Genomic DNA, 22,696 nt, shown 5'->3' with positions numbered 1-22,696 from the left:
CCCAATAAGCTCGGATCCTGACCCAATAGGAACGCGAACAGGTGACACTTGAAGTTTTCTGCGGTTGCAAACAGATTCACCCCTGGATGCTTCCACGTCTGGAAAATCTTTTGAACTACTGAGCTCTTGAGGGCCATTCGTGGTTGGATTGTGATGGGCGAGTGAGCGCGGCTGCTAGAGTATTAAGTTTGCCCGCCAAATGAACTGCTTGGAGTGACATCTGGTATTGAAATGTCCACTCCCAGATCAGAGCCAAACTGTAGAGGGGAGGGAAATCTAGTTCCCCCCCTGCTTTCAGATATATGCATGGCTGTCATGCTGCCAGGTCTTCTCAGGACGTAAGAGGCAAAATGGAGAGAATACAAAAGGAAACATTGAGAGAGAGCGAGAGACTAGAGAGTACTGATGGTCCATTTGATAGCCATGAAGGCTATTATGTTCACGAATAGATCTGTTATTTATAACGCGCCTGTACACAAGTGTTTCTAGGCGCGAAGATCTGGAAGCATTGAAAGCCCGAAGATGGGGCAGTGAGATGAGCAGCTCAGATCTGCACAGCTTTTAATGGCAGCCACATCCAGTGAAGTCTATGAGGAGGGAAAACTGGAACCTAACAAGCGGACACAGTAACACAATGAAACCCCTGCAAGTGAACATACAATGCTAAGAGAGAAATTATAGCATTAAAACATTCTAACCTGGTATTGCCTGGCGGTAACAATTAGTCGGCTTGTAGAGATTGCTCTTGTTACAATGAAATTGAATGTGAAAAAAGAAAAACAAGGTAATGAACAGGGATTAATGTGAAGGCCACGTATGCTTCTATTTGTGTGTTTGAATTGATGTTGTGTGAAGTAAACTGCTAGGAAATTATAATTATATTTTTTTTATAACCCGCTTAATACCAGAGAACCAGTTTACAAGCACGGGCCCAGGATTCGAACTTGTGTTGCTCTGCGTTGTTTTGCTTCCAAGAGCAGCGCGTTTCCCCTGAGCTATCCTCCCAGCCGGTAAGAGTGAGTGTTGTTAAGAATGATTGCATATGATTGGTTGGTAGAGTGTGGTTGAGGGTGAGTAACTGCGAGCTTGGAGAGAGTGGGCGCAGCAGATTAAGAGGAGTGTGAGCTAAGTATATATTTGTTTTATTATGAGAATGGAGATGCATGAGGGAGGTCTGCAGATGATAGTGAGATGTACGGTGAGGATAGAGAGATAGCCACAAGTTGCAGCTCAGGTGGATTTGAAAAGGGGTGTGTGAAAAAGGGGGAGTGGAGGGTGGCGGGGTTAGTAGGGTGTAGTGGGAATAGGAAGGAAAGAGTTGTGATGTCCTGTTGGCAGCTTCAGTTCGCTTTGCACCGTTTGCTGAGGTTAAGTTCTGTTTTCGGGTTTGTGCAACTTCCCGTGTGCTGTTGTGCCGGGTTATGTATTGTTAGTCTGTTGTTGCAGTATGGTGAAGTACGTGCGGCTTGCTGTGCAGAGAAGTGGTTGTGTGAGATTCTGTATGGGAGGTGTATGTAGAGGGTGATGCAGGTGTGTACCCTGCCCTGGGTTGGTGATGTTTGAGACTCTTAACCTCGTGCGATGCAATAGCTGGATGCCCTCTGTGGGTGTTTGTCCTATTAGTAGGTTAGGTTCTGGTGTTTCTCTATCTATAGATGGTGGGGTTCTATGCATTGGAAGAGGGCAGCGTGGAGGGAAGGAGGCTCAAGGGTTCCTAGTTAACTTCAGCAGTTACCTGGCTAGTGTTACTTGCGTTCTGTGGTTGCTGGATGTTCCTGGGTGAAGGGGGGGGGGTACTAGGAGTCACAGATGGCAGGCAATGGGGGAATACACTTAGATTCGAGATTCATAGCTAGTGGGAGAAAAGGCCTGGGTTTCGCCATGCAATGGATGTTTCAGTGTATGCCTGAAAGTTGGGTGCACAGTGGACTCCTCAGAGTATGCTCTGGGCGTGTATGTTTAGTGGGTGAAGTGCTTAGTGTGATAATGATATGTTATTCATATAGCGCCTTAATCCAAAGCGCTTTACAGAGCACATATTTACATACAATATCACCCAACCGAAATTGGTACTCATTTATCAACCTCGGAAGGATGAAGGGCTGAGTTGGTCTTGCTGGGATTTGAACCTGCAACCTGCAGATCACGCTCAGATCGCAGCAGCCAGCGGTCAACCCGCTGAGCTATCTTACCGGCTGATGCAAGCTAATCTTCACAAATGTCTCGATGTGACTCAAGCTGGTATTCACAGTGGATGCAATAATACAGGCTAAATATGAGAATATTAGCATACGGTAAGACAAGATGGGTCGGACAGTCTGGGGGAGCAGTAGTTGCTGCTCCCCCTGTCCAGTCCTCGCCTGCCTCGTCTGTTGCTGCTCCCCTGTCCAGTCCTCGCCTGCCTCGTCTGTTGCTGCTCCCCTGTCCAGTCCTCGCCTGCCTCGTCTGTTGCTGCTCCCCTGTCCAGTCCTCGCCTGCCTCGTCTGTTGCTGCTGCCCCTGTCCAGTCCTCGCCTGCCTCGTCTGTTGCTGCTCCCCCTGTCCAGTCCTCGCCTGCCTCGTCTGTTGCTGCTCCCCTGTCCAGTCCTCGCCTGCCTCGTCTGTTGCTGCTCCCCTGTCCAGTCCTCACCTGCCTCGTCTGTTGCTGCTGCCCCTGTCCAGTCCTCGCCTGCCTCGTCTGTTGCTGCTGCCCCTGTCCAGTCCTCGCCTGCCTCGTCTGTTGCTGCTCCCCCTGTCCAGTCCTCGCCTGCCTCGTCTGTTGCTGCTCCCCCTGTCCAGTCCTCGCCTGCCTCGTCTGTTGCTGCTCCCCTGTCCAGTCCTCGCCTGCCTCGTCTGTTGCTGCTCCCCCTGTCCAGTCCTCGCCTGCCTCGTCTGTTGCTGCTCCCCCTGTCCAGTCCTCGCCTGCCTCGTCTGTTGCTGCTCCCCCTGTCCAGTCCTCGCCTGCCTCGTCTGTTGCTGCTCCCCCTGTCCAGTCCTCGCCTGCCTCGTCTGTTGCTGCTCCCCCTGTCCAGTCCTCGCCTGCCTCGTCTGTTGCTGCTCCCCTGTCCAGTCCTCGCCTGCCTCGTCTGTTGCTGCTCCCCCTGTCCAGTCCTCGCCTGCCTCGTCTGTTGCTGCTCCCCCTGTCCAGTCCTCGCCTGCCTCGTCTGTTGCTGCTCCCCCTGTCCAGTCCTCGCCTGCCTCGTCTGTTGCTGCTCCCCTGTCCAGTCCTCGCCTGCCTCGTCTGTTGCTGCTCCCCTGTCCAGTCCTCGCCTGCCTCGTCTGTTGCTGCTGCCCCTGTCCAGTCCTCGCCTGCCTCGTCTGTTGCTGCTCCCCCTGTCCAGTCCTCGCCTGCCTCGTCTGTTGCTGCTCCCCCTGTCCAGTCCTCGCCTGCCTCGTCTGTTGCTGCTCCCCCTGTCCAGTCCTCGCCTGCCTCGTCTGTTGCTGCTCCCCTGTCCAGTCCTCGCCTGCCTTGTCTGTTGCTGCTCCCCCTGTCCAGTCCTCGCCTGCCTCGTCTGTTGCTGCTCCCCCTGTCCAGTCCTCGCCTGCCTCGTCTGTTGCTGCTCCCCCTGTCCAGTCCTCGCCTGCCTCGTCTGTTGCTGCTCCCCCTGTCCAGTCCTCGCCTGCCTCGTCTGTTGCTGCTCCCCCTGTCCAGTCCTCGCCTGCCTCGTCTGTTGCTGCTCCCCTGTCCAGTCCTCGCCTGCCTCGTCTGTTGCTGCTCCCCCTGTCCAGTCCTCGCCTGCCTCGTCTGTTGCTGCTCCCCCTGTCCAGTCCTCGCCTGCCTCGTCTGTTGCTGCTCCCCTGTCCAGTCCTCGCCTGCCTCGTCTGTTGCTGCTCCCCCTGTCCAGTCCTCGCCTGCCTCGTCTGTTGCTGCTCCCCTGTCCAGTCCTCGCCTGCCTCGTCTGTTGCTGCTCCCCTGTCCAGTCCTCGCCTGCCTCGTCTGTTGCTGCTCCCCCTGTCCAGTCCTCGCCTGCCTCGTCTGTTGCTGCTCCCCTGTCCAGTCCTCGCCTGCCTCGTCTGTTGCTGCTCCCCTGTCCAGTCCTCGCCTGCCTCGTCTGTTGCTGCTGCCCCTGTCCAGTCCTCGCCTGCCTCGTCTGTTGCTGCTGCCCCTGTCCAGTCCTCGCCTGCCTCGTCTGTTGCTGCTCCCCCTGTCCAGTCCTCGCCTGCCTCGTCTGTTGCTGCTCCCCCTGTCCAGTCCTCGCCTGCCTCGTCTGTTGCTGCTCCCCCTGTCCAGTCCTCGCCTGCCTCGTCTGTTGCTGCTGCCCCTGTCCAGTCCTCGCCTGCCTTGTCTGTTGCCGCTGCTTGATGTGATTTTGTTGATTTAAACAGTTCCTTTGGGTGTTGGGGACTTTGGTGATTCTGTTGAAGTGTTTCTTTTTGTCCTTCTTTTTTGTACGAGTGGATTTGTTGTTGGAATTGAAATTTCTTGGCCCGTTGTTTTTTTATCCCTCCATTCTAGTTCAAGTTTTCCGTTTTTTCTTTTCATGGCTCTGAGTAGCAGGGTAAACCATCTTGCTATCGCTGTTTTGCGTGATGGGATAAAAAGGTTTATCCTTGGAGATCTCATCTGTTGTTGTGGTGATCCACTTGTGAAGTAGTTCTGTTTTTCTGTCAAGGTCAGCTTCATCCATTGTTGTTGCCGGTGGTTTGTTCATTTCCAGTAGTTCAGTTAGTTTGCTATTTTTGATGGTCCTCCAGTTTCTTTTCATGATAGTTGGTAGATTGTTGGGTTGTTGGTGTAGCCAGCGTGATCACGAAGGGGATGATGATGATGATGAGGTGGTTGGGTAATTAGAAGAACATCTCTTAACCATATGATTTTACCATCCCCATTGGCTCCAGAGATCGGTTGACCAGATGAGATATACCCATAGGGAGGAACAAGTGGAAAATGGCAACATACCTAACCATAGTTGATATTAAAACCCTTGACTTGATAGGGTTGTGATAACCTACGACCTGCGGCGGAGTTTGGAATATATCAAGCAAACTGCCCGGGTATTGTGTATCCTGCTTAGCTTTTGCTCAAGTTACTATGGGTATTACAGGGCAGTCGGCAGATAAGGCGTGGTTGGTGTCTGATAAGTTAAATCGTGACGCCATTTCTTCTGAGGTGAGATTATGCAAGAAGCGAGACAATGAGCTTGGGTCATCAAAAATCATTGTTCAGCCATTGTGGGTAACCTTTCATTTACCTGGGTGGAGAATGCCATACCATATACCCAAGTGTTTCATTTTAGGCCTCCGATCTAAGAATTGTGCGTTCTTCTTGCAGGTATCCTTGAGACATCCTGTGAAACATACGTTGTGAGCCATGTTAGATACATTCCAGGCACTTCTCTGCTGCCACAGTTAGGTTAGATTACAAACTCTTTGGCTATATGCCAGCAGGCTTTGTACTGCACCAGGTACACACCAGATTCTTGTACCACTGAATACCATAGGTTGAACAGACTCTAGAAACAATAAAACCACCACACATGCTCTCTGCTTTACTCTTTATATGAAACTAGCTGTGTTACCTGGCGTTGCCCATGTCTGATCGACATGTCTCGTGCCCTGGAGGATGTTGCTCTTGTCCTCATGTCAGGAAGTCTTGCTTCAGTTTGCTCTGTTGTCTCATGTGCCCTGGAGGATGTTGCTCTTGTCCTCATGTCGGCAAGTCTTGCTTCAGTTTGCTCTGGTGTCTCATGTGCCCTGGAGGATGTTGCTCTTGTCCTCATGTCGGCAAGTCTTGCTTCAGTTTGCTCTGGTGTCTCATGTGCCCTGGGGGATGTTGCTCTTGTCCTCATGTCGGCAAGTCTTGCTTCAGTTTGCTCTGGTGTCTCATGAGCCCTGGGGGATGTTGCTTTTGTCCTCATGTCGGCAAGTCTTGCTTCAGTTTGCTCTGGTGTCTCATGTTCCCTGGAGGATGTTGCTCTTGTCCTCTTGTCAGCAGGTTTTGCTTCAGTTTGCTCTGGTGTCTCATCTTCCCTGGAGGATGTTGCTCTTGTCCTCATGTCAGGAAGTCTTGCTTCAGTTTGCTCTGGTGTCTCATGTTCCCTGGAGGATGTTGCTCTTGTCCTCTTGTCAGCAGGTTTTGCTTCAGTTTGCTCTGGTGTCTCATCTTCCCTGGAGGATGTTGCTCTTGTCCTCATGTCAGGAAGTCTTGCTTCAGTTTGCTCTGGTGTCTCGTGTGCCCTGGAGGATGTTGCTCTTGTCCTCATGTCAGGAAGTCTTGCTTCAGTTTGCTCTGGTCTCTCATGTGCCCTGGAGGATGTTGCTCTTGTCCTCATGTCAGGAAGTCTTGCTTCAGTTTGCTCTGGTCTCTGATGTGCCCTGGAGGATGTTGCTTTTGTCCTATTGTCGGCAAGTCTTGCTTCAGTTTGCTATGGTGCCTCATGTGCCCTGGAGGATGTTGCTCTTGTCCTCTTGTCCGCAAGTCTTACTTCAGTTTGCTCTGGTGTCTCATGTGCCCTGGAGGATGTTGCTCTTGTCCTCATGTCAGGAAGTCTTGCTTCGGTTTGCTCTGGTGTCTCATGTGCCCTGGAGGATGTTGCTCTTGTCCTCATGTCAGGAAGTCTTGCTTCAGTTTGCTCTGGTGTCTCATGTTCCCTGGAGGATGTTGCTCTTGTCCTCATGTCAGGAAGTCTTGCTTCAATTTGCTCTGGCATCTTTTACCCTGGAGGAAGTTGCTCTTGTCCTCTGGTCGGCAATTCGTGCTGCTGTTTGTTGTTGTGTTTCAGAAGTTCTTGATATTGATGTTCGCTTTGCATCAGATGGAGCTTTTCCAAGTGATGATCGTTTTTTGTGCGGCATGTTTCAGTCAATCAGTGGCTTCAGCACATTTGAGAAAATGTCCAATAAAGATTGATTCACTGTGCTCTCACTGTACCCCTGCAATTTCACATATTTGGAGTGTCGTGTTAAAAAATATTTTAATTCCCTTAAAAAATGTGTTAACCTTTTTACTGCATGGGTTCTCCACCCCATCCCCAGTGCCAAGTTTTTTTGGAGTGATTTTGGTATTTCACCATTCAATGCCTTCTAAAAATGTCTGTTTCATTAACCCCTTAAGTGCCAAGGATGAGGTATCTCGTCCTTGGCAAGAGGGAGGTAATCCCAAGGACGAGATACCTTGCCCTTGGCACTTAAGGGGTTAATAAACACTTTCGAACTGTATACAGTAGTACTACATATCAAAGGAATAACCAACACATTGAACATTTTGCTTCAGACACTTTTCCAAATGTTAACTCCTTCTATTACCTACCGTAGTGAATCGGGTAAGCATCAGTGAATGAGGGTGCCTACAGAGTGACATTTTTGCATCCAAACATAGACTACAATCTTGACCCAGACAAATGGGGAATCCATGCATAATTTGGTAGAGGTGGGTTCAACTGTGTGATTTGTATAGCCGGACAAACATACACACACACATACATTCAGCTTTATATATAAAGAAGGTTTAAACCTCATAGCCAGAAAAGGCACACATTTCAGACTTTCACATTGGGGATGTGCATGAACAAGCAAAATGTACTTTTATCAATGCATGATCTTGTAGAGAAGGAAGAACAAAGCATACCATTCCATACTGACAGTTTGCTTTTGGTTCTGGAACAACCCTAACTGACGCTGAATTAATAATGAGTGTAACACGGCATGAGACAAGTTCACCTTAGTTGTGCCGCACCCCTGCTTACTATTAAGTTAGGGAAGAGATTAGGAGACACCCTATATGCACTAAAGCAAACGCCTTACAGGTACAGCTTCAATTCCCATTCACGCCCTGCACTTAGCAAAAGTTGGGTTTGTATGGGTTAGATATTATGGTGCTCCTGCATAGCAGAACAACCCCCATAACCAATTCTGATTCAGGCAGCTTATCCCTGGTTACCTTAGAAATAAAGGGATTTCTGCCATTTGGGTCAGTTTGATTCCTTGCCAGATCACCCTTGCAAGAAAGTCCCAGCTAATTTTGGCCCTATTAATACTCGTTCTACTTCACTTGTGACTCTGGCAAACACAGCCCCTCTAGTCTGCCTGCAACCTGGAGACAGCCCCCACCTTCCAGCTGACGGGATCCCAGGACACTGAACTCTGTTGCGCTGCCAGCTACCCAGAGCTATTGTCAGTTTAAAGATGGCTCCCAGCAACTGTCAAGGTCTTGCTCTCTCGATTGTGATCGGAGCAGCACACCAAACGAGCTGTCCAGTTTTACCACTCGATACAGAGGTAGCAAAATCGCATTGCCTTCCCCTCCAAAGACCTTGGAGCTATTTTTGTGGTAAGCCCAGAGATCTCTTTTAAAATTTGGCAACCAAAAAACCCCAAGCTTTGGTAGTAGTTTGTTAAAGCTCAGTCCAGCATTAAAATCTCAGCAAGTCCAAGACAATCCACAGACTATGTAAAAAGCCCAAAGAACTACCTCCTCCTGCCTCTGTCACCTATATCCCTTCTCCACAATCCAACCCTTCCTGATACATCACGTATAGATTCTGAACATCTTTTCCCTCCTGCTTGGTGATTTCGGCTTTTGCCAGCCTTCCTCTTCCATGAAGTCACTTCCAACTTTATCACGTGTTGGAACATTTGAGCATCTTCCAGTGTTTTCTACCACCCATTTCACCCCCTTTCGGTTCAGCTCATACCCCCTGGTTTTTGGCACGCTGCATTTCTGCCCATAGTTTCTTCCTGTGCTCAGAAAAGAAATGAAACATCCCTTCCTCCCTTCCTGTGCTTGCTTTGTATGAACAGTGGGCATTTATTGTGATGGCGCCGGACTGCATGTGCTCTGCCTTGCAAAGGACTGGTGTCGACTCTCAATTTTGCATTATTTCTGAAACGGGCAATGATCAGTCAGCGTGTTGTTTTTGTGCTTGCCGCATTGTTAGTACACAGTCTGTGGCCTACTAATCTAGACCACACAAACCACCCCTACATCAGCTGTTAGTACCCCCAAATCACCCTCCTTTCAGTTGCTAATGCTACATGGATTACACTACACGTAGCATTTGCTGCAATGTTGGCTTGCTACAATGTTAGTATTGTTATACAGGCCTACCGCCTGTAACCTAGGCCCATCACACACACCGCACATGCTGCCATGTTAATACCTGTTCACAATTTCCCTACATCTCCCCCTTCTGCGGAGGTCACTGATCAAACATGAGGACTCTTGTAGAAGCACCAAACCTTGGTACCCCATTCAAGAGGATCTATCTCCTTCCCAATGGCTATCAATGCAAATGACATGGTGCGCAACTTTATCGTAAGCGCTATCAACCATATTTTGATGCATGCCACAGACGCACCTTTGATCACCAATCCCTTCTCTATCCATTTCCATGTCCCCCATACGTGAACATCTCCGTCTGTGAAACCCAAGTCACTCATCCTTTTGAATGCTCAGCCTGATTGTATGTACATGTTTATGCTGCAATAAATACAGGTTCTAAGGGAAATGTATTTCTTTGGAACAACTCTGAATGTTTTCCACCGTACATTCCCACAAGTCCCCATCCACAAAAAACCATGTTAGCCCCCCGACTATTATCACGGTATCTCTGGATATTGTCATATAAAACACATTAGGCCTCATCACAAGTTAGGCGGTATCCCAGCACTAATTGGGCCAGGATACCGCCCAATGCTTTTTGCGTTACTGCAACTCGGTCCGGCACAATTCACACCGGATCCCGAGTTGCAGAGGGACGGTAAGTAACCTTGCCGGTGTTAGGCTCCCAACTAAGCCTAATATGGAGGAAGTCACCCATCTTTAACCCTTTAAGTGCCATGGGTTCCCCCCCCCCGTGCCAAGGCCTTTTTTGGTGATTTTGGAATGTCACCATTCAATGCCTTGTAACTTTTTTCTTACATGAGTTACATGAGATATCTCGGCCAAATGTGGCCCCTTTTTTTACCGTATGTAGGCGGTCATAACGCCACCCAGGAATCCTAGGTTGCTGTAGGGTGGTGAGAGAAAATAAGCAAAAAGTGCGAAAAATGTGGGTTTTTTTCAAAAAATTGCAATAAAATGATGAACAAAGAAGCCCATGTTTTTTTCCTTGTAAGAGCTAGAAACAAATGGTTTGCTGTGCTGAATTTCCCAATTTCCGGGCTTTCAAGAACCGGTTGAGTGGAGAAAAAATTATTTTGATGTCATCAACCGTTTTGTGAGAGGTAGGCGATTTTGGCCATTTTTGCCAATTGGACATGCGTGGACGGAATGGAAGAAAAGGGTAGGAAAGCCGAATTGGAGGACAGAAAGGCATACATTTCTGAAAAGTAGACAACATTCCAAGTTTAGGAAGAGGTGATTTGCGCAGGTCAGGCACCAACTAGGTAGGGGAAAATTCCATAGTTTAGGGGAAAAGAGGGAAAATGACAAAAACAAAAGCTATGTGGAGGACATGGTTGGCTTGGTACCGAAATGGCTTCAAGAATTTTGAGAAAATCAATGCTCCGCTACATTCCCCCGACTCTTGCAGTTAGAAAATAACACATTTTTTGTAGTGTTTCATAAAACAAGCAATACCACAAGCCAAACACTAAGCCATGGTACACAGGACCTTTACGCTTACGGCCTGAACAGATGCACTTGGCATGTGTAAATCAGGAAATCCAATGTGGTGAGGAACGGCAAGCATACATTTTCTGAAAGAGCACAGACAGACCTTTTCAAGGATAGGAGACTTGTGCAGGCTACAAAAGAGTATGGTGCCTAAAGCAGCGACTAAATGTAGAGCACGTTTGGGAAATGAAAGGGTTGTGTGACAAAGAGCACCAGCAAATGGGTCGAAACGTTATGAAAACCACACAAACACAACAAATGTCATACCTTCCCGCATTCCCAGACGTATCCTGATGAAAAGGGTACCTCACATGTGTGGGTGCACCTACCTGGGCGCCAAGGGGAAAGCCTAAAACCCGGCTAACCCCAAGCCTTTTCCGACAGCTGAATTTCAGGACTTTTTCAGAAGCGCACACCATACAGATATGGGCCCAGGGTGTCCAAGCCACCAAGGAAAACGGGAAACCCCATGCATTTCTGAAAAGAAGACACCCGTGGGAATCCAAAGATGTCTGACTTGCACAAATCTCCCCAGAATGTATTCCCAGTAAGCCCCGCCAAAGACCCACATGGGAGAAGGGTGCCGAAGGCCAGGGATATTACCGCCGACTTTGCTGGAGCTCTGGCTGCCCTGCGTTACACCTTCTCCCCACCAGGGAGTCCCAGCAGTGTGCCAAAACCTACCCGAAGGGAAAAGCTGTAATGCAGCCCAGCCGCAACTCCAGGACGGTTGGAGTTGATGTCCCTGGCCTTGGACATCCAAGCACCATGTGGGTGTACCGTCCCCTAAGCACAGCAGCAGCTTCAGGGATCCCCAGCAGGATCCCCAATCCTCCCTGGAGGTGACATCTGTAACGTAGCACAGCCAGAGGTGGAGCCTGGGCTTGCAGACGGACAACCCATATGGGAGGCATCCGCTCCCGGGGAAACGCCAATGTTCTACTGGCATGGGTGGCAATTTGTGGCTTGCCCCTGCAATTGTGTGCCAGACCACCAAAATATCTGCCCAGACGGCCCCAGCCCAGTCTCACCCACGCCACTGACACAACTTTGCAGCTGCTTGTGTAGAAAAAGCTCTAAACAAAACAAAAAACATGTGTTAGCTACATTCACCCCAGCAAAAACAAATCTACACTCGTACTTTCCAAGCATTCCCCCCCTCCCCTTGCAAGCCATCCCTGGTGGTCTACTGAACATCACCCCCCGAACCCCCAACTGAAAACACATTTGCCCCTTCTCACGGGCAGATATCTGCTCCCAGGAAGAGCTGCATGAGGTCCCCCCCACACACCATTAGGGGTGGGGGGATAAGCCCACCCCAAAATATCAGACAGGCCCCCCAATGGATTGGGCAGTAGGGTTTGGGAACCCTGGGGGCAGATTGGCACACCAATGTGTCCTTCTTCGCCAGGGACGGTTTGGTAAACAAAGAAACACATTGAAAATATGGCAGGCTGTACTTTAGGGGGCGCTGAGGGGCACCCTAAACCGCAGGAAAATGTTGAAAAGTAATGGGGGCGGTGCACCTCTCCACCCCCACCCTAAATGGAGGGACAGGGAATCTCATGTAGCCCTCCATGGGGGAAAATAAGGGGGTGACCGAGGCCATGACTTAACAATGGCGATGAGGGGGTCTGAGCCCCGTGGTGGTGTGATAGCCACCCTGCAGCACACAGTACCCTGGAGCTGCCGACTGAATGGAGGGAAGGTGTGTAGGATGCTTGGCGGTGTCTACGGCAGTGGATGAAAAGGCTCAGAGTCTGTGCAGGAATCCTGCAGTGCTCTGACATGCGTGAGGGAAATAACTCCTCCTGCAGTGGTCCCGGGCTGAGTGGGGTGAAAAAAAAATGCGATCGCTCCATGCCAGTGCTTGGCGAAGCACCTATCGAAACTTGGCCAACCCCCAGGATGGATTCGACTGACACCTGTCATCGGAGCTCTGGAAAATAATAATGTATACGAAGGTGCGCGTCAGTGTGTGCACCCTCATTGTGGCTCCCGGCCCATCAGCTGCGGGGGACAGTTGCTCCGGTGTCGGAGCTGTGAGAATGGATGCCCGCGGCTGGGGGTGGTACTGCCTGTACATCCTGGGCCTCTGGCGGTAAAAGTTGAATTGTTCACATGTTCAGAGTTTGTTTTAAAAAATTAATGGGGGGAAAAAACACTGCCTAACCCTACAGCACACCCGTGCCGCATCGGCAGTGCAACAGATGAATCGCTTCATGTCGGCGCAAGGTAAATAAAATGTTATTAGCCCCTTTGAAGATCCTGGGGACATCAGTGGTGACTTTTCACACTCTTGAGGTCGGAGTTGCCTGGAATAAATAAAAGGGATGCTGGCTGCGTGCTCCAGGTTGGAGCAATGTAATGCACATAACTGAAAGTGCGTGGCTGCCCATGCCAACCACACAATGGCAAGCCCCATGCCAGTGTGCACCTGACGTGCTGTTGCCATCACTGGGCCATGGGGCGGTGACAGCCAAAGAAGAAAGGAATGAGCGGAAGAGGGTTGCACCTCTCGTGAGTGCTTGTGCGCCCTATGCCATCAGCAGTGTACTGCCAGCAGCCCCTATGTGGTGGGGGAAGTGAAATGAGTGGCCTGTCAAGTACCCAACCACTGCTGGCCCCTACCATCTATGGACGAGGCCGATGCAGCCCCTTGTGCCCCCCAGGTGCGTCTTTGCCGGCCCCTGTGAACTGAACTGTCCTAAACGGGTACCAACAGGAGTGGGACTGGTGGTCTGCATCCCCACAATTGCTTTATATGGACTCCGTAACCGTCCCGATGAAGGCTGGGAGCCTGCCAACCCTGGACATGCTTAAAATGGCCAAGCCAAGTTTGCTATGTGAAGCTGTCCTCCTGCGTATTTTGGACATGCTATAAATGATTCCAGCTGCTAGCGATGGTGTTGTTCAGTGGTTTAAGTTCCACTCACCCAGTTTAATAAAGGGCTTGTATAAATGAGGAATTTCCAATGTGTCACCAGCAATCCACCAACTCTGACTATCACCCCACATGTGTACCAAGGCTCAGTGCATGTGTGACGTTTTTGGTGGTAGTGACTGTCCCAACCTGAGCTTCTATATATGTGAATATTATTTGCACCTGGATTCCAAGCATTGCTGTGTGACACTGTTAATTGATTTAGTGTCCATTGGTGCTTTCCATTTCTTTGTTCGTTATGAAAAAGGAGGAGTGTGGTGTGTCGCCCCTTGGAGATGTTGGTGACCATGTGCCTTAAACTAATAAAAGGGAAGAGCCAGCTCTGGCTCGTCAGTCCGTGTAATGGAGCCTTGCCTGCCGTGTGTGTCATTATTGCAGCGCAATATTGTTGCTGCGTAGCGCCTGCTGCTGCGGGCTGTTAGGAAAGATTTCATAATTTTAGGTAATTTTCCTTCCATGTGCCAACCCCCAAACTTTTTGCTGTTGTTTTACACCCTGATCTAGACTTTGCCAGAGAAGCGCAGCCTTCCGCTGCACTCCTCTGGGCTTTCGCTCAATTCTTATGGGGAAACTGACATGCCCTTAAAACAGTCAGTACCGGGAGACTTTGTTTCCCTTAGTCCTTTCCTCATGTTACAGCTTTTGTGCAACATGTAACAAGAGTGCAATGTAACTTACTTTACCACACTCTTGCGTCTCTAGTCATTCCAAAAGGCCCTAGCAACTCTCGCTGAACTGTGCAGGTGTGTCACGGACGGGACTGGTGGCAGCTATCGTTCCTTTGTGGTTTGAACCCCTTTTTGCCATGTTAACCGCGCTTCCCGCGTTTGGCCCAAATGGGTGGCCTGGCCTCCAAAATGTCCATGCCACGAGGTTCTTTGTCCTGCCCGCTGACCGTCTTGCCCCTTCACCTTCCCCCAGGTCGAGCCGGCCCGGGGCAGTCCTTTTTTGGTCATGCACTTTCCCGCGAAACACAACACTTTTGCGGGCTTCTGCATGCCTTGTGTGTGCCTCCAGGATGTGGGCTAGGATGTCTGTTCCCAATACACATCCTGGTTGCTAGGAGAGTCTAGAGTGTCCTGAATGCCTGGGACCACCGTGGTCCGTGATAGGTCCACGTATGGTGTGAGTGTTTGTGAGCAGATCTCCCATTGGGCCCTCTTCTGTTTTGGCACGAAGGGAACTTTGGATAAGAGGAGGCTGCAAACCCCACTACCATGTCGATCTCCTGAGTTCTCACGAACAAAGGGTAAGGAGCCAAGTATCCTGCAACTAGGAAGCTGAGTCGAGGACCCGCTGGTGACCCGCTGAAGGTTTGGCACCCTGCACTGCTGTCATCCTGCGAGACCACTCAGCCTTGGATCGAACGAGAAGGTCTGCAAAGGTGCTTCGACCCTTTAGAATAGTGGGAACAACTATTCTCGGCATCTTCACCAAATCCTGTACGTAAGCCTTCGGAAGCGTCCCTGGGCCATCCAGTGGACTGACCAGCCTACACAGGAATCTTTCTCTGTCACTGCCGTCTGGCTGCTGCTAAATTACGAGTCCTCGGCACTCTCACACGATTCGTACACTTGGCGTTGCCAGGTCTGAAGTGAGACGTGTGCTTTGGGACCAGAATACACGCGGTTGCCGAGTTGCCCTGCTGTGGTAACAATCTGTGCGTGTTCGCTGCATTTGGGACACCCTCGACCCTGACTCCTGCTGTCGCGGAACATGTCACGGTATCGAGACATCGTTCTGATCGCATCTGAACCTGCCAGTACTGAAACGGAACCACAGAAGCCTGGGTCTGCCTGCATCGGGGGCCGGTGAGTAGTCAATACCCTAACCGGTCGCCCTCCCGCAGGAGCCTGTGGCTTTCCATCGCTGTCGTAAACGGCAACCCTTTTCCGCACTCGCGCCCTGCTTCTGCCCACAAGTGGAGGCCGCGCTTGAGTAGCGGGGGACTGTTCATCATCATTTTGTTCACCTCTCTGAACTGCCTGATTTCCCTGAAGAGACTCCCCTTTGCCCGTTGGCACCCGCGTGTGCAGGTACTTTTGAGCACAAGGCTCCACTCTTCATAGGGATCGGACTTCCCTCTAGTTAGGTGGCCTCTGATGTCGAACTGGGTCTAACGATTACTTTCACTGCCTGTTTTCCTCTCCATCTAGGTGGTCTGCATATTTTGTGCTTCTAATTCGTTAGACCCCTTGGCCTTGTATATATATTGTCTTGCTTGTGATGTGTTGGTTTATTGGAGTTTTGCTGTGATTCTTTACTATTGTCGATGTGACAAAGGCCTTGTAATAAATGTGTCTATTTTTAATATAACACCTGTCTGGAGTAATTTGTAAGCGTCCTTGCTTTGTGGGCTCATTGCGGGCTTTCAGTCACCCTCACCCCTCTTGAGACCTAGTTGACCGCCGCCATCGCTACCCTGATTGGTCTGGCTTGTCCAGAGGTTACCCTGTTCCAAGAAACTAGGCTGGCCTTCTGAACCTCTGCCCCTCCAGGACAGAGTTCAGTAATCCATCTTAACACAGGCCCCTCCACACTGACGGTGCATTTGCTGGGCAACACCGTCCATGATGCCCCACTGCCCCCCTAATGTCTGCAGAGCCCCTGTGGGCAACTGTGCATCGGATGGTGGCAGAGTCCCTGATGGGCAACTCTGCAACGAGCTGCCGGTGCCACTGCTGGGAAGCTCCCGCGCTGTCCTTTGTGTGTACCTGGGTGCCCCCAGGCCATGGAAGAGACTGTGTGCTCATGGTCTGACAGGGTGCCCCTTGTCCCGAGATGTCAGCTGGGTGCCCCCAGCCTTGGTCTGCCTGGCCTGCATGCCACAGGCCAGGATTTAACAATGGGGAATGTTGATCTCATCTCCTGGAAGTTCCATGTTGCACTGGTTATGGCTTCTCTCAGCCTCAGGTGTCTGTTTACCTCTTTCGCTCATGACTCTGTCATTGGTCGTTCTATACATTATTTGGTTTAGATGTTTTTACCTGTTAGCATGCAGACCTCCCAACTAAGCCTAATATGGAGGACGTCACCCATCACCACATGTTTACCCTCCCAGCACACCATTAACTTAAATGGAATCACAGAGCACCTATGTTTTACAGTCAAAAATGGTTTATTACCTGTGGACTACTTTAGCGGTGCAAACTGGGAAACACGCCACATTTCACCTGCCTTAGGTAGTCCTTTCCATTTTAAAGGCACAGCTGGCTGGGCGGCTTCTTTAATGATGGGTGTGGCTGTAGAATGGTTTCATTGCTTTTATACTGCAGCCTCCACCTTCACAATACCTGGCAAGTGAATATTATTATTATTATTATTGCTGTAAACTGTACAGCCTTATACCTTTTCGTTGTGTTCCCTTCTGTTCAATGCACCCCAGAAGAAATTATAATCCAGTAGCATCTTAAGGAGCAGCACATCAACCTCAGGGGTTTGGAACATAACAAAGTTCATCAATATGTAGTGTGACATCCTCTGAAGCCAGCCCTCCCTTGTCCATGTGGTAGGTCTGAAAGCCCCCCTTCCAGCCACCATAGCCCTTGTGCAGCACACAAAGGTTAGGCCTCAGTTGTTATGGTGTACCAGCTGTCAAATGGCCACTGTACCAGTCCCCACATTATATGCCATTACTCGGCCCCTTGTGCCAGCCCTCACTGATCCCTCTTGCCAACCTCACTACTCCTTGTGCCAGGACTCGGAGCCCCAGTCATCGCAGCCATTTGTGCCTGTCCAGATTGCTCACACACGTTATGTTCAATTTATTTATTTCATTTGTAAAGCGCACAAGGAACCCTGAGGCATTGAGGTGCTGTTTCGGTACATACAAGTCAGCTGAACAGTACTAGGGTGAGAGTGGTAGGTTACGAGAAAAGCTGCGTTTTGAGAGCCCTGTGAAGATCAGCCTTTTCACAGTTTAGCAGCAAGGTAAGCGAAGCTTGAGGCTCCTGCTGAGCTTCGATAACTCTAGACAGACAGACCCCGTATGAAGATCCAAGCAGGGGCGTTTTAGAAAGTTTAGGACAAGATCGAGAGCATTATTTGTGAAACTCCCAGACAGCTTTCATGTAGAGTGTGAAACCTACTGAATAAATGGCTAAAAGACGAGAGCTACCGAATAGTTTGCGACTCGTAAACCATATGGGATGTTCCAATCTGTTGCAAATTTGTGAAAAGACTGCTCCTAGCCCTGTAAGGGAGGTATCTCTCCGCAATACAAATTCCTTTGACAAATCTACTACCTTTAGGATCGGGTTCTAAGAAAGGGTTTATTTAAGTTTGTTATAACATATCATCCTCATCAGTCCAGTGAATGTTCTGGGGTTCAGCATTCTTCAGTTTATCTGTCAGCCTAGCTGTCCTGTCCGAGAAGTTTGGGATAAACCTACAGTAATAACCGATTAACCCTAGAAATGCTCTGAGACTGCCTTCATTTTCTTGCCTTGAGTTTGGACACTACCGTTCCCTACAAAGAAGCCTGAGTATTTCACGGCTGATTGGGCCAGTCTGCATTTGGATGGATTGGTAGTTAGGCCAGCTTCTTTGAGAGCTCTCATAATGGTAAAGAGATGTAAAAGGTGGTCTTCCCCAGTTTGACTATAAATGACGATATCGCCAATATAAGCTCTACAGAAATCAGAGTAGGGCTATAATAATTTGTCCATAAGATGTTGGAAAGTGGCTGGCTTCCAAGGCAGACCAGGAAATGGGTCCAGGAAGTGCATGTGAGGAAAAGAGCCACTAATACAATACATTATTAGCACAATTATTGTTTTCATTGTCTCCATATTTTTGACTAAAGATTCCTGTATGGATTTTGATATTTTATAATATGACAAATTCTAGGAAGTAAGAGATGCAAATCTTGGAACAACTAATAGACTCGATTTCCTGCACCTCCAAAAGGTCATCCGGCAGCTACATGAGCCCATATTAGAAGATACCATTTAAACCACTAATACTTACCAGCGGGCTATGTATGCCTGGGAGGCTAGTGTGGGGCAAAACCAACGGCAGTGGCAAAACCGTCAGGGAGAGGAGACCTGAACTGTCAAGTGACCTTGATCTAGTGCCCTGATTCCAGCCGAGGGTGGAGCTAAAACGCCTACTCTGATAGACAGAAACCAGGACCTCCTACTCAACAAGAATTCATCCAGTCCTCTGAAGGAAAGCATGACACCGAGATTCGGCCCAGAAAAACCGAAAGAGGAGCTAATAGAGCTCAGTCTCCTCCAACCAAGAGAACACTATGATCAGACTGGGCTCCATGAAGAACCAAACCCAGAATATCTTGCTGATCTATTCCCAGAAGATGAGAGGGAACCAGAACAATGGGGAAACCAGGAGTCTGGGCAATATACATTATGGGTGGGCTGATCAGGAATTCCACCTTCCCATGGAAATCCATGTCCTCCCAGACAAAGCCCTCTTAGACTCTGGTAACAAGAAGACAACCATATTTTCGACCTAATCACTCCGGAGGAACAGACCCATGATCCTGTTCAGATCTGTGTCCATGGAGAAGTTGATCTCTACCCACAAGCTGTACTAACTCACCAACCACATGGTCATGAAGTCCAGATGCCAATGATTGTGATGCTCAAAATTCCTTAACAAATCCTACTTGGAACGCATTTCCCCTTCTTAGACCAGTGTCTAAGGGAGGTTCAAGGGACAAAAAAAACCTCTCATTGGTGGAGGGACAGAAAGCCAGCGATTAGGGAGAGGAGGAATATTCGAAGGAAAGGTTAGAGGTATGTGCTAATCCCTGTAACCTGGCCTTGTCAAAAAGAAGAGGGGAGCTTTTTTCTTCAGGAGGTGGCGGGAGGGAGGAATCCAGAGCCATCCCTATTCATGAGATCCGGTTTAGCAGAGAGCCACACTTCCTGGTCTCCCTCTTGCACCAAAATGCCATGGTTAACTCAAACATACCGCTTGTACAAGATACTTTACAGTCTTTCTCTTTTTCTGTCCCACAGAATCATCCAACATGTCTCGAACTCGCAGCACACTAAGTATAGCCAAATCGGCCTGCAGCTGTAACTGTTAATTAAGAAGCCACCCTCAAAATGTGAGTTCCTACCCTCCCCACTCACGTGGTTATGCAGCAAACTGTTTAACAGATTCATTTTGTGTTTTTTTTTTTTTTTTTTTGCTGTGTCTCAGACGGATCTACGTGATCTGACCGCGGCTAATTTTACTGCGGCCGAAAGGTTTGCATGTGAGATGTACAAACCACAAAAGGTTTGTACATTTCCCATGTGAACACGCATACAAAACCCCTACATACCCACAACACACCCACAACCCCAACATAAACCCTACTTACCCTCTCTTCACGCTGTGTCCCCGCGGCGCAAGTTCCCTTTCACTATCGTGATCGGGATCCGGCGCCGCAGGGTCTTTTTAAACATTTTTTTTTTAAATTGTGTTTTTGTTTTACTGGGGTTGCAGGGGTTTCCCCCACAACCCCTGCTCACTATACCACACAATATAGTGAGCGGGGTGTTGCGGGGCACAAACCCACAGCCCCCTCAGTATTTTTTACATTTTTTATACTTGCCTACAATGCTACCACCAAAGGCTCGAACTTTTGCTGTTCGAACCTTAGGTGGTAGCATTTTTCAGGTTTTTTGTACATGCGAGCTTTTAGATACGGTATAATCATATAATACCTCTCAGACACATATCATGCCCCTCTGATCCCTCTCCCCTGAGCTAACAATGAGCCAAGAACCAGGCCGGTGTACAGGAAATGTATTGGTATTTATTTGAATTAAAAGTAATAGAAATGAACACACAAATTTCAAACACCACTTTATCCGTGGCGCAATGCAATCAACTTCTCTCTGCAGAAATACATCACAAAGGTGAGTTAAAAAGAACACATCACAATTCTTAACTTTCTGCAAATTTCGCTTCACAAAATAATTACACTGATCAACAACAAAGTCGCTTATGTAATGTAATGCGATTTTGATTTTCCTGCATGCTTAAAAGGGTAGCAGTAGGATTTCAAGATTGGTAACTGGAGCCAAAAGGGAGGACTTTGAACTGAAACAGTCCTAGGGGTTTCGAGAAAGCTTATCTTTTCCTTATCTGTCCGGTTCATACAGTGGGACCTGCCAGTACCCTTTTTAGGGTGATAGAAAGGTGGCGTTTCCGAGTTTATCAATTAGGTCATCAATGGATGGCATGGGGATAAGCATTGAAATCAGAAATGGCATTGATTTGGCAGAAATCTATGCAAAAACTCCAAGAAAGGTCCGGTATGGTGACCAATAAGATAGGGGAGAACTATGGGCTTGAAGAGGGTTCAATAATGTTTGCTTCTTATTTTATTCACTTCCTCAACCACCATCTGTTTGCGGGCTTCCGGGAGTCTATATGGTTTCAGATGAACCACTTTTGTTTTAGGTGTTCCAATGGAGTGATAGTTGCCTTTCACTCTTCCTGTTTTCTCGGAGGATTACATCGGGAAACAATACAATTAAATCTTGTTTGAAATTCTTGTCGGGCTCCTCCTGTCAACAAGGGGGAGATGAACTTAGTCCAGCAATCGCGATGCTAACCTTCCAAAGTTGATGAGGAAGGCGGAGGAATCTTCTCCAAGGCCAAGCTTTTGTAGGATAGTTGGGGCACTACAGATTGTCCGCGCCTCTCGCAACATGTAATGCTGGCAATGTTTCTTGCTGTTGGTGACTTGTGGTTAGCTGCACTTTGACAAAGGCCTGTAACAAGTCTGTCGTTGTGGTTGCAGGCAGTAGTTTGTTTAAACCCAACTCCTGGAGCGGATGGTGGTATTGCTTTCTTGTTTATCTGAGCTAGTGAAATTCCTCCACTGTCGGAAGGTATGGTCTCCCTGAAAATCTGATAGCCTGCTTCCACTACCTTGGGTTCTTCTCCAGTGGTTGGTCTTCTCGCTCTCCTCTCATATTTGTTCCAATAGGGCCCTGCTGGATGGTCTTCTCCTCAGCTGGGGTGATCGAGGCTGGTTGGATATCTGCCTCTGTTGTCTCTGCCAGAAGTTTCTAAGCGCAGACCCGGGGATGGAACCTGTGTTGCTCTGCGTCGTCTTGCTTCCAAGGCGAGCACGTTGTCCGTGAGCTAGCCTCACAAGACTCCTGGTGCCAGGCCCATGCTTAGGAATTCTACTTCCATGGCCGTCTCCGTCTCCCAGATTTCTGTGTCGCAAGGCTCAGTAATGGCAGTTATACAGAGGCTTACTGCTTTGGATATCCTGTCCTTTTTCCCTTTGCATAGGCCAACCTCTTTATCAGGGTTTGGTCGAAAAAGCCTGCTTCTGATAGCCCGTTGCACACATGACACAATTACTCAGCCTTCAAGGGTTTGTATTACATTCTTTGTAGGCGCTAGGGCATCCCTCACTCTCTTTTAGTGCCACAATACTGCCCTGTTTGGGGCCAGAAGTAGGCAACTTTGAATGAATTCCTCAAGAGCTGCACTGAGCAGGTCTGCAGCCCATCTCCATCGATTAAGACGGATTGCTCAGGTAGTTTCGGTTGAAATGGAAAATGCAGCACGAACTATGAAGCAGTAATTATGACCTGATTTATTGTAGGTGAGTGACAGGTGGCTATGCAGCACTTTTCTAGGGAGTGTGGTGCTACTCCTCCTGGGAACATTGAATGTCCCAGGGCTCGTGCCCATGTCGCATGCCAGTGACCATGTGACCAAACTCCTGCCTGCTGTGTCCTGTCAGCAGAGCCCCTGCTGGGCAGCCCTGCCTATAGGCGCTGGAGCCCCTGCTGGGCAACTCCGGTGCCTCCAGCCCTGGTGGACATAAGATTGGCGACGAGGGAGAGCGGACCTTAAGCCGCATCGCAGTGTTTGCTGAAGTTCTGAGGCGCCCTGTTTGTACCTGGGCCACAGCCGGTGAGCTGTCCCTGCTCTGTGGCAGGAGGAAAGGAGGGTCAGTGTGCTCCGGGTCAGGACTGTGTGGAAAGAAGGGGGTGCGCGGCCCGGCTGCCAGCCAAAGGGATCCTGGGCCAAACGTCGGTGAAAATATGAGGTGCTCCCTGTCGGAGCAGAGCAAAATCAATAAACCGGCTGCCCGAGACGATTGATGCACGGGGCTGTGCCTGCTTGCAATCTGCCATCCCGGCCGGCCGGTGACTTATGTGCCCCGTGATCGCTGCGCTGCTGCGGGGTGTAGCCAGGGGAGTCGCCTTTGATGTGCTCGAGCGAGAGAAAACA

This window comes from Ambystoma mexicanum, chromosome 6p (genome assembly GCF_040938575.1).
Source record: "Ambystoma mexicanum isolate Mex_15411 chromosome 6p, UKY_AmexF1_1, whole genome shotgun sequence".
Taxonomy (NCBI): Eukaryota; Metazoa; Chordata; class Amphibia; order Caudata; family Ambystomatidae; genus Ambystoma; species Ambystoma mexicanum.
This window is presented reverse-complemented; position numbering follows the sequence as displayed.